Source organism: Ricinus communis, chromosome 4, assembly GCF_019578655.1.
Source record: "Ricinus communis isolate WT05 ecotype wild-type chromosome 4, ASM1957865v1, whole genome shotgun sequence".
Lineage (NCBI taxonomy): Eukaryota > Viridiplantae > Streptophyta > Magnoliopsida > Malpighiales > Euphorbiaceae > Ricinus > Ricinus communis.
Genome location: NC_063259.1, coordinates 14,041,280 through 14,051,727, shown reverse-complemented (window position 1 = coordinate 14,051,727; position 10,448 = coordinate 14,041,280).

Sequence of the window (10,448 nt, the reverse complement as noted above, 5' to 3'; positions counted from 1 at the left end):
CTGTTATATTTTCTCTCTCCAACTATATTAATATTTTTACTCAAAACCCATAAGAGTAGACTTAAAAGAAGAAAAACAAGTCACTAATGCTTTATTGGTTTATTAAAACAGCAATTAATTTGGAATATACTTTTCTTTTTCTAGAGTATAGTATTTATTTTAGAATGAAAGAAATATATATTTTTTTAATTTCTTATTCACATATACTTTTACAGCATTTTTAATACATTCTTTATATATGTTAAACCATTTATTCCAAAGAGTCATTTATGACACTCTAATGCAATATTTATTCTTCAATACATAAAGTAGATAGTCAATTTGGCTCTCTATGTATGAAGAACCAAATTTTCAGTCTCTATTTTATTTAATATGCACTATAAATTTTTATACAATTGATTTAATTGATATTTGTTACTCTTGTTTTTCTATTGATAAAAGTTACAAATAAATGAAAGAGAAATTAAAATTATTAATGCTTATAGAAATAAAAGTAAAATATATAATAAAATATAAAGAGTCTATTGGACTTAAATAAAATGTTTTACTCTTTATATATAAATATTTTTTAAATATTCTTTATTATAGAAACTGTACTCTTTAAAATAAAGAGCACCGTTGGAAATGTTCTTATACTCAGAAAAAATTAGCACTCAACATCCATTCAAATTCATAATCTCAAAACCATAGAGAGGGTGTCAATATCATTGATATAGGTTGCACAAAAATATAGAAACAACAAATTTTTTTAAAAAACTTGGTAAAAAGAATTGGAAATTCTTAAAAGATTTCTAAAGCCTTTAAGAGCTTTCAAAGAGTTTCCAAACATGATCAACACAGAAACCTTATTTTCTTAAACATTTTCGTAGAACCCAGACATTAACTCTCTTACACATGGAAGAACATTTCCTCCCATGATTGGAAGTAGCCCACCTTCCAAAGCTTTTTTGCTTTTTTAGAGATTTTGGTACAAATCTAAGCATCCATCCTTGAAACTATGCAAACTTACTTCCTATGCATCAAACCTCGTTTTTCATTAAAGGGCACTAACTCAATCATTAACCCAATTCCTCAATAATTTCCAACTACAAAACTGTTGTAGGAATCTAAAGTCAAGATTTATAGTACATTTTTGTGCCTAGTTTTGTATTGTTATTGACAAATTCTTTTTAATGTGGGCATATAGTGACGGCTTGTTGGGGGACAAAGCATGGTTTAGAAAATTCTAAGTTCCACATAAAGCATGCTTCTCTTTATTATTTTACTGTTTCATGGCTCTTCGGCATTGTGACCTTTGTATCAACTCAAAACACGACGCACTCGACCACAAAAGACACTCTTAAAATGACTTTTGTATAATAAGTCATGAATGGTCTGAAACTCGTTCTTATCACATTTGATTCTACTACTCAAACCATCTTCAAATATCTTTCAGATAAGTATTATATAATTTCAGCGTTTTACAATTTTTAATATGTAAGTATTTTTCAGATAAAAAGAGATATGTGATTATAAATTGTAATAAAAAATGTATTTTATCGTTAAAAAATCTTGATTTACAAGAATTTAACTACATTTATTTCGAGTTACTATTATTATATTGCTCGTATTTGATAGCGAAAACTCATAATTTCATTATTTGATCGTTAAATCATGGTCTAAGAAGTTATCTTAAACCATTTTTAAATATTTTTGGCTCAACTTATTTATTTTTCAAACTATTTACTTACTAGTCATATTCTCATGCTACATAAAATTATTTTAATTTATGGTTTTTATGGATATAAAATATCAAAATCTAGTTTACAAGTAATGATAATTTAATTTTAATTATTCAAAGTATGCATATTTACAGGGTGCTCGTCTGACTTGAATATTTGAGGGTTATTTTTTTCTTTCCTATTGATTTTGTGAATTTGGTCCAAACTCAAAATATCTAATTCTTTTAGCTTTAAAAATATATTATTTCTTCAAACCTCATCCAAAATCTTATTTGGATGATAACTAATTATTTTAAATGTAATCCTAATGAAAAATAATATAAATAAAGAAAAATGAGAATTAATGAGGTTTAACAATGGATCTACGTCTTCCACACAAAAATGGCTAAAATATTTTATTAATTCAAGAAATGGATAAGACTTATATTTATATAAGAAAGAAATCAATTTCTTTCTATTATATTATCAGATCTCATAAAATACTGCCAATTCTAGTCTACTCATTTCATTTAAGACTCATTTTTCTGAACTTGATTTCTATGTTATGTATGACCGTGCCTAAGATCATATCGATTAAAGTAGATCTTTGTTCCCCTCACCTCTGATGTCCAAGCCTCTAATTAAGAAGAAGAGGTGATCTCGATACCAGGTCGCAATAAAAGACGAGAGAAGCCCAAAGTTTTTATTCCTTCCACAATAAAAATGAAAATACCTTCTAAATTTCTCATAACGGCGAGATCTAAGCCCCCGGTCATTCCAGTGACTTAAAAAGGAAAAGTCCATCTTAATATTTTTTATCAATCAAAACATCTTCTCAAACTATACAAGTTTATTTTAAAGCATACGGCTTTCCGGGTGTACATGATGATATTTGTACGGATGGATCTTTTATATTGTACCATGACCGGAGTGAATCATCTGTTAGACTTTATTCTTTATAATAATGGTCATTGAATTATCCATGACAATACATACAAATTATAGATTTCAAAATCCATATTGATTATCAAATCCTAATATCTAAAACTATCATATACCATAATTACTAAGAAAGTTTAGTCATAAGTATGTGTTTTCATTATATGAATGAATTATGAATGAGTGTTTGAATCAACAAGTATAGCTATACTAAGTCAAATCGCTAAATTCTTTAGAGTTTTTTATTTTTGTCTCTCATAGGTAGATAATAAAAGTTATCTATGATTTGACATATTAGAAACCATAACCTAGAAATCTTAATATACTAATCTAATAACAACATCCACCTATTTAACGCATACTATGATTTAAGAATTTATAGGCTCTACATAGATGAATTATTTTAAATAAGCTCACTAATAAAATAGTTATTAATATAATTGTTATTAAATATGTAAGCTCCGACAATAGAGATTAAAAATCTAAGATGATCGTCATTCTCAAATATGAGATGGTCGTTCACTAGTGATGGGTTATAGATCATCAAATTCCCACAAATGGTATGAGAAACGGATATATTAGGCTGCATTCTCAAAAGTATGAATCATCTAATAATATTTGACCGGACTCAATCGAGCTTCCCGATTTTATGAAATCTCCCATAAATATGCTTAATCCTAGCATGATAGACCTAGTTTCTTACTAAATCATTGGCACCCCGACTGTCACGATGCAATTGAACTCCTTCTTGCTTAATACCTAGTTCCTTCATCAACCTTGCAAGCAGTAAAGCTTCTTTGGTAGCTTCAGCCATCGCCAGATGTCCTACTTTAATTGTAGATAATGCCAAGTTTTGATGCGTCCTTCAGATACCTTAAATTCCATTTGATTGCTTCCCAACGTCGTCTGCTTGATTTTGACATATCTTAACTAACAACACGAGCCAAATTAGGTCTAATACAAACCATTACATAACTAAAAGGCCAACTACACTACACTGCCATATGAAACCTTTGCCCCGACTTTAATCTTTCAATCTAACTTTGGACACTGCTCCAAACAAAGCTTGAAATGATCTGCCAATGGAGTACTCACTGATCTCTAATCATTTAAATTTTAGATTCTTAAATATCCACATAATGACTCTACTATTATAAATATTATTTTTTTAATTATAAATCATTGGATCGGGTATTATTTTAATTGATTTATAATTTATATGTCTTTCTACTAATTTAAATTGTCGGGTAGATCTATATATGACTTTTAATTATTTATACAAATCAAAATTATACGAGTTATAATAGTCGTCAAGCACTACTAATTATATTTTAGAAATAGATAAAAACTTGTAAGAGATAATATAATATATTCTCTTAATCAATAACTAAATACTACATATAATTAGTTAATTCACTATCAAATTATATTAATATATAATTAAAATAAAAATAATATCAATTATTATAGATTTACAAAATATCGTAAATTTATAGTACATATGACTCATTAAATTTAATATTACTCTTCCAAAATCTTAACTTTGTCAAGTAACATATCCTCATGCTTCATAGTCGACATTCATGTGGCTTCAATCTATCAATGCTTTGATGCAAGAGGCTGTTTTAAACCGGTCATACGATGGATCCTGTGCTCTTACTCAATCAGTATTTGTATATTTCATTATTTATACACTAAATCGGTAGTTAATTATATATTTATTAATTTTAAATAATAAAATACATATCAGTCATCTAATATCAAAATATAAAATATTTATACATATACGGTGATTTTCTTATCACTATTCTTACGGATTTTAGTGGCAAGGTCACAATACGTGAACCACACCCTAAAAGATTGTTGGTCTATGCAGCCACCAACCTCATATATAATAAAAGATTATTGAATTCAATATCCTTATTAAATTTAGATTGCATTTTAACTTGCAGGCTAACCACCCAATAAGTAGATTATACCTATGTTATTTTGTATAATATAATATAACATAATTATGAACATAATATAGTATTCAAGGGTATATGACTTGATTGCCAAAGTGTTGCTGAATTTAATTTACTCCAATTAAAAATAGAGGAGATTCTTGAAGAATCAAGACATGTGATCTTATATTATATATAATAATAATAATAATAATATGTAAATTTTGTAGCAGTGGAAGGGTCATTTTCAATTTGGATTTTGTGAAAGCAAAATTAAATATTTGGATAAGATATTTTTCCCATTTGCCTGCGGCTCTGACTCTATCTGCATGTGAGAGGTTTCAATGGTTTTGGCAAATTACTATTCCAAGTTCACCAAACAAATTATAAACTTCTGAAAAAAAAAAAAAAAAAGACAAATATTTAACCTAATCTTTGTAACACTGCCTACTTCTGAATTATGTTGCCCCCTTTAAAGGAATATTAAAATTTCTGGTTGAAGGCAGCTCTCCATTCATTTCTATTTTAATGGATAAAAGTAAAGGTCAAAACAAATACTTCTACTATTTATTTGTCCAAGTTTATTCTAATATACAAGTTACTTTTTATATTTTTGTATTATATCTTTTTTTATTTATTTTTTTATAAAATTAAATATTATTTATTCTGTATAAAATTAATGTAGTTAAACCACTAAATTATTAATTTAAAATTATATTTTAATCCTTAATAAAGTTATTATTAAATATTAGACTCGTTTAAAAAAATTAATTTCTTTTATTAAAATAAACAAATCTCATTTTTAATGCAAATTAATTTTAGTTTTTGATATGAATGGTTAATTAATAATTTTTATCTGCTTTAATCTTTTTTCAAATACTAATTAAACTATATTAATGTGAATATTTATTTCTCAAAAGATTAAAAGAAAGAAAAGTAAAATTATTTTGTTTCTCATGCATTCAAATAATTTTTTTTTAAATGCCATTTACTTATTCTTTTATTTTTATACACTCATCTCAAAAATAAAAATAAAATTTATTCTTTCACCTCAAAACAATAATAGAAAAAGAGAAAGGTATTGAGTGTTCTAAACAAATAATTTTTAGAAATTAAAAGATGATGAGTAATTTTTTAAATGAATAAAAATTAAAATAATTTAATCTAATATATTTTTTTTAGTGCTAAAAGAAGATTTGACAGAAAATTAAAAAATAGAAAAAATTATAAGGATCAATAAAGAGAGGGACACTATAATATATATAAATTAGCAGGTTCTTTAATTAAAAAATAATAATTCAAATACTGAAATTGAAAAAAAATAAAAAAATTGAGACATTAAATTTATAATTATCCCTAAGAGTTTGGATTTCTAATTGGTTATTACCATCATTAGTTAACTTTCCCTTCATTCAAAACATATAAATTTTGAATTTACAAATAAATTCTATAAATTTCAACCAAACACAATAAAAATATGTATCAGCTTCAACTATCTATTCCAAAAATCCCTTTCTATATCTAAATTTCTAGGTAGGAATACCTTTAATAAACTCATCATGTCTCCAATTATATGGCTTGCGAATTTCTTCCATTCTTTCCACCACTAAGCTGAGCCAACTCCAAGTAAGAATCAGCGTTCGAGCTAAATATTAACAAGTTTATTTAAAAAGTATCTATTTCGAATTGAATCGATTAAATTTTAGATTTCACATTGATTAAAAATTAAAAAAGAATGAAAGCTTTATATAATATTTGAAACTCACTGTTTAATTTTCTTTTCTGAAGGATAGTATTTACTAGTTAAGTTTTTAACCTAATTACTAATTAAGTATATATATTTTTTAATAAGTTTATTTAATTATTTTAAATTTTAAAAAATAAAAATATTCATACTTTTAAATTATTTTTAAAAATACTTCCCGATTACAATCTTATAACGAGGAAGACGGTGTGGCAAGCCAACTGTGTTTATTAAAAAAAATTATAATTCAACATAAAAAATTTTATCCTCTATTTACCATGTAATCATTAAAAGTCTCACATATATATATACATCTTTTATATATCTCATATCTAAATGCATTTTTTTTTAATAAAATACGATAGATTTACCATATAATTTTTCTCATCAAAATTTTAAAAATTATTGCTCAGAACTATTTATATAAAAAAATTCATAAATACGGATGTTTATTTTAAAATCTTAAAATAATTTGATAAAATATTTGAAAAAGAAAGTATATAATCTAGGATCTAATTGGTAATTAGACCCAAATTTTTGAATCAGCAAGGATGGTTTTCACTTACGTGTACTCGAATCTTCTTACGTCCGTATGTTGTCGTGTGTTGATTGGACATTACATGTGAGTCAACCTGATAAGATGGGCTAGCTATGGGTTTAATGTTATGTGAGGATTGGGTGTTGAAATTATAGATTTTAGGGGCAAGGCCACAAGATTATTGCTAACAGAATCTAATAAAACACAAACGTAAGAAAAGCCCACCAACTTACCGATGGGTAATAAAGTACTAATAGCCAAACACCTGTTGTCTTTTTGCCGTATTATTATATATTTATATATGTTATCCTCTTAAATGGGTGACACTGATGAATTGGTTATTAAATTTAAAATAAATATTAATGTTTTATTACTTTGAAAAAGTAGGTTAAATATATAACTGGCCTACTGCTGTATTTGTTCCTTTTTTACAATTGGCTCCTTCAACTAAATTTTGCTTTAAAATTGAACCTTTTAAATCTATGGTTCGTGCAATTGAATCCCTTCAGTAATAGTAGTAATAAAAAAAATTAACATTTTTCTCTAACGACATTTTTTGTATTGATAAAATAAAAAAATGAGAGAAGCTAATTAATCAAAATAATAAAAATTAAAATATTTGTAAAATCTCTTACTCAAAAGAGGAATCTTAACTCAATAAGACATTAAAAAACATATTTTGATCACTAATTTTTTGACAATCCATTCAAATTTTAATATGTGACAGCATTGAATTTCAAATTTAGCAACCCCAAATTATTAGTAAACCCAAATATCAACAATTTTATTATGTAGCCTTAAAAAATCCAAATATCAAATCGGATACATGGTAAAAAAAAATCAATTGAAACGGCAGCTGCAGGAGCTTCAGAAACGATAGTGGCGCATGGCGAGGCTGGGTTTGTGAACGGCGACGTTGTTAGTGCAGTACGCAGAGCACAAGACTGGTTACTAGTACGATGTGCAGTAGCAAGACTGTTGTTGATGCGTTGTGCAGCAGTAAGACCGTTAGTGGTGTACGTTGTGCAATGGCGAGACTGTTTACTACAATGAATGGTGGCAAGACTGGTTGTGGGTGCAATTTTTTATAACGAGACTGGTTGTTGGTGGTGTGGTATGGTGCCGAGACTACTGCAATGGCTGGTGGCAAGGATTGATTGCAGCTTACTATCGATTTAGAGGAAGAGAAGTGAGAAAATTTGATTTAGGCCATTGATTTAGAGGAAAGGAAGTGAAAATTTTTATTTTGATTTATTTTCTTTTTTTAAATTAAGTATTTTTATTCATTAATAAGATATTTAGTATATTAATAAATAATTTATTAAACACACTTAAACTATTTTTTAAAAATGCACGCTTAACTAATGCTATTGAGGAAGTTTGATTGCATAATCCTTAGAGTTAAGGTTCAATTGAAACAAAGTTTAGTTGAAGAAGCCAATTGCAAAAAATGAAATAAATACAATAGGCCATTTATGTATTTAGTTAATGAAGTATTTCATTATTTATTTAACAGTTAGATATAATTCGAGTAATTTATAAAAAATTTAATCAAAAATAATGCATGAAAGGGTCGTCGAGGAATTGTTCTTCATGGAGGACCAATATTAAGGAGACAAGTTAGATTTTTTTGGACCTATAGTAAGGGGACAAGTAGATTATAGGACCAATCGTATCACGAAAAGCGTTAGCAAGCAAAGGGTCTATTTGTAGTTTTAAAAAAGGAAAAAAAATGGATAGATCAAAGTTGTCAATTCTAATTTGGTCATCAACAATATATTTAAACTTGTAGAAGCAAAGAATACATTCCACATCTTATCCAACAAAGAACCCGTTCATTTGTCTATCTCTCTATGTGCCCTTGTCACTCAACCTTCACCTCCAAAAGAAATGAAAACACTTTACATTCCCAGAATTATTGGACTCCATAATAATAATAATAATACGAATAACAACTCTAGTGTGTTATATGTTGTGTTGTCATCATGAATGGTGACTGTTAAGGAATCAAAATATGAACAAAATTGTTGTCCATTAGTACTTTTGCAATATTATGATTTGTCATTAGGAAGAAGAAAGAAAAAAAATAAGCAAAATTTTCTAGAGTTACGGATAATTGACCAATAAAAAAATAAAAAAAAATCGATTAATGCTGGCGAAAGAGGGTTGAAATATATTACCGAAAGGACTATGATATATATAAAAATAAAATTTTAAAATGTCGAAAAGACCGTATGTATTATTTTTATAAAGTAATTCTTTTTAATTTAAATGTGTCGACGATAATGAAAGAGCCAAAAGGATATAATCGATCTTCATGCAAAGTAAATAACTCAATCAATTAATAAGATTTCAAATTAAAGCAAATAATTAGGGAGAAAATGAGGATGAAACGAAGAAAGAGGCAACGGACGAAAAGAAATGGGGAAGAGAAGGGAGAGGCAATAATTGCCCGTGCGTTTATGGGATCCGTTTGGACACATAACTGCCATAACTACCGCTGGTCTTTCCTCACATGCTAATGCTGTTGCTGTTTGCTTTTAATTAACAGAAACCCCTTTTTTAAAAATGTATATATTATTATCTCACGCGCATGCCCCCACGCATTCACCTGTCTATCTATTTAATAAGAGAATTAGAAAAAAAATATAATAAAAAATGAAAATGAAAAAAAAGTGGGACTCTACAATCTAAAATTAATTTAAGTGGGCCCACAGCCGATCATGTGAATCATAGCCACGTACGTTGTCGGCATCTTACCAAATTGACCAGGCAGCCTTGTACCCCTCTCACATGCCCCTTCAATCCCACTCCCATTGAGTGAAGTGAAAGAAAACAAAAACAAAAAAACAATAGTCTTTGGTAATTCTTTTTATAGATTGATTGTTCTTTTAGATAAGTATTTGGTGATAATTTATTATAGATTAATATTTATTTTTAAAAATTTTTACTCTTAAAATTTAATAATTTTACTTGGTACGTTATCATTTTTATTTTTTTCGTGTCTAATTATATAAATTTACAGTCAAATTTCTCATTATTAAGATATTAAATCATAATGAAAAAATTATTATTTTAATGATATTAATTTAACAGTTAAATAATAATATTAAAATTTATAAATTCTAAAAATATAAATATAAAATAATAATAATTGATCGAACTTTTTTATCAGTATAATATCTATTTATACAGTAGTTATTATTATTATTTTTTTTATTTAAATAGACATTTGACAAATTATCACAAAAAGCAACTATCATAAAAAAAATTATTCTTCTTTTTTCTGGATGATCACTCAACACAACATAGTCAGTCCAATGAGATTTATTCTATATTCGGAAACTTATATTATATAGGAGAAAAAGAAGAATTATTTCCATTATTTTCTACTTTTCTATTTTATAGATAGACAATAAAAAATAAAATTCATATTTTGAATTTTCAAAATGGAAAAAAAAATTATGAGAAAGAAAAATAACGTTTATTTTCCTTTTCTTTCCAACCAAACATAAGTTACTTTTCTTTTTTATTCCCTCTTCTAATTTCTTTTTCTGTTTTTTTCAAAGAAAGAGTTAGTTTAA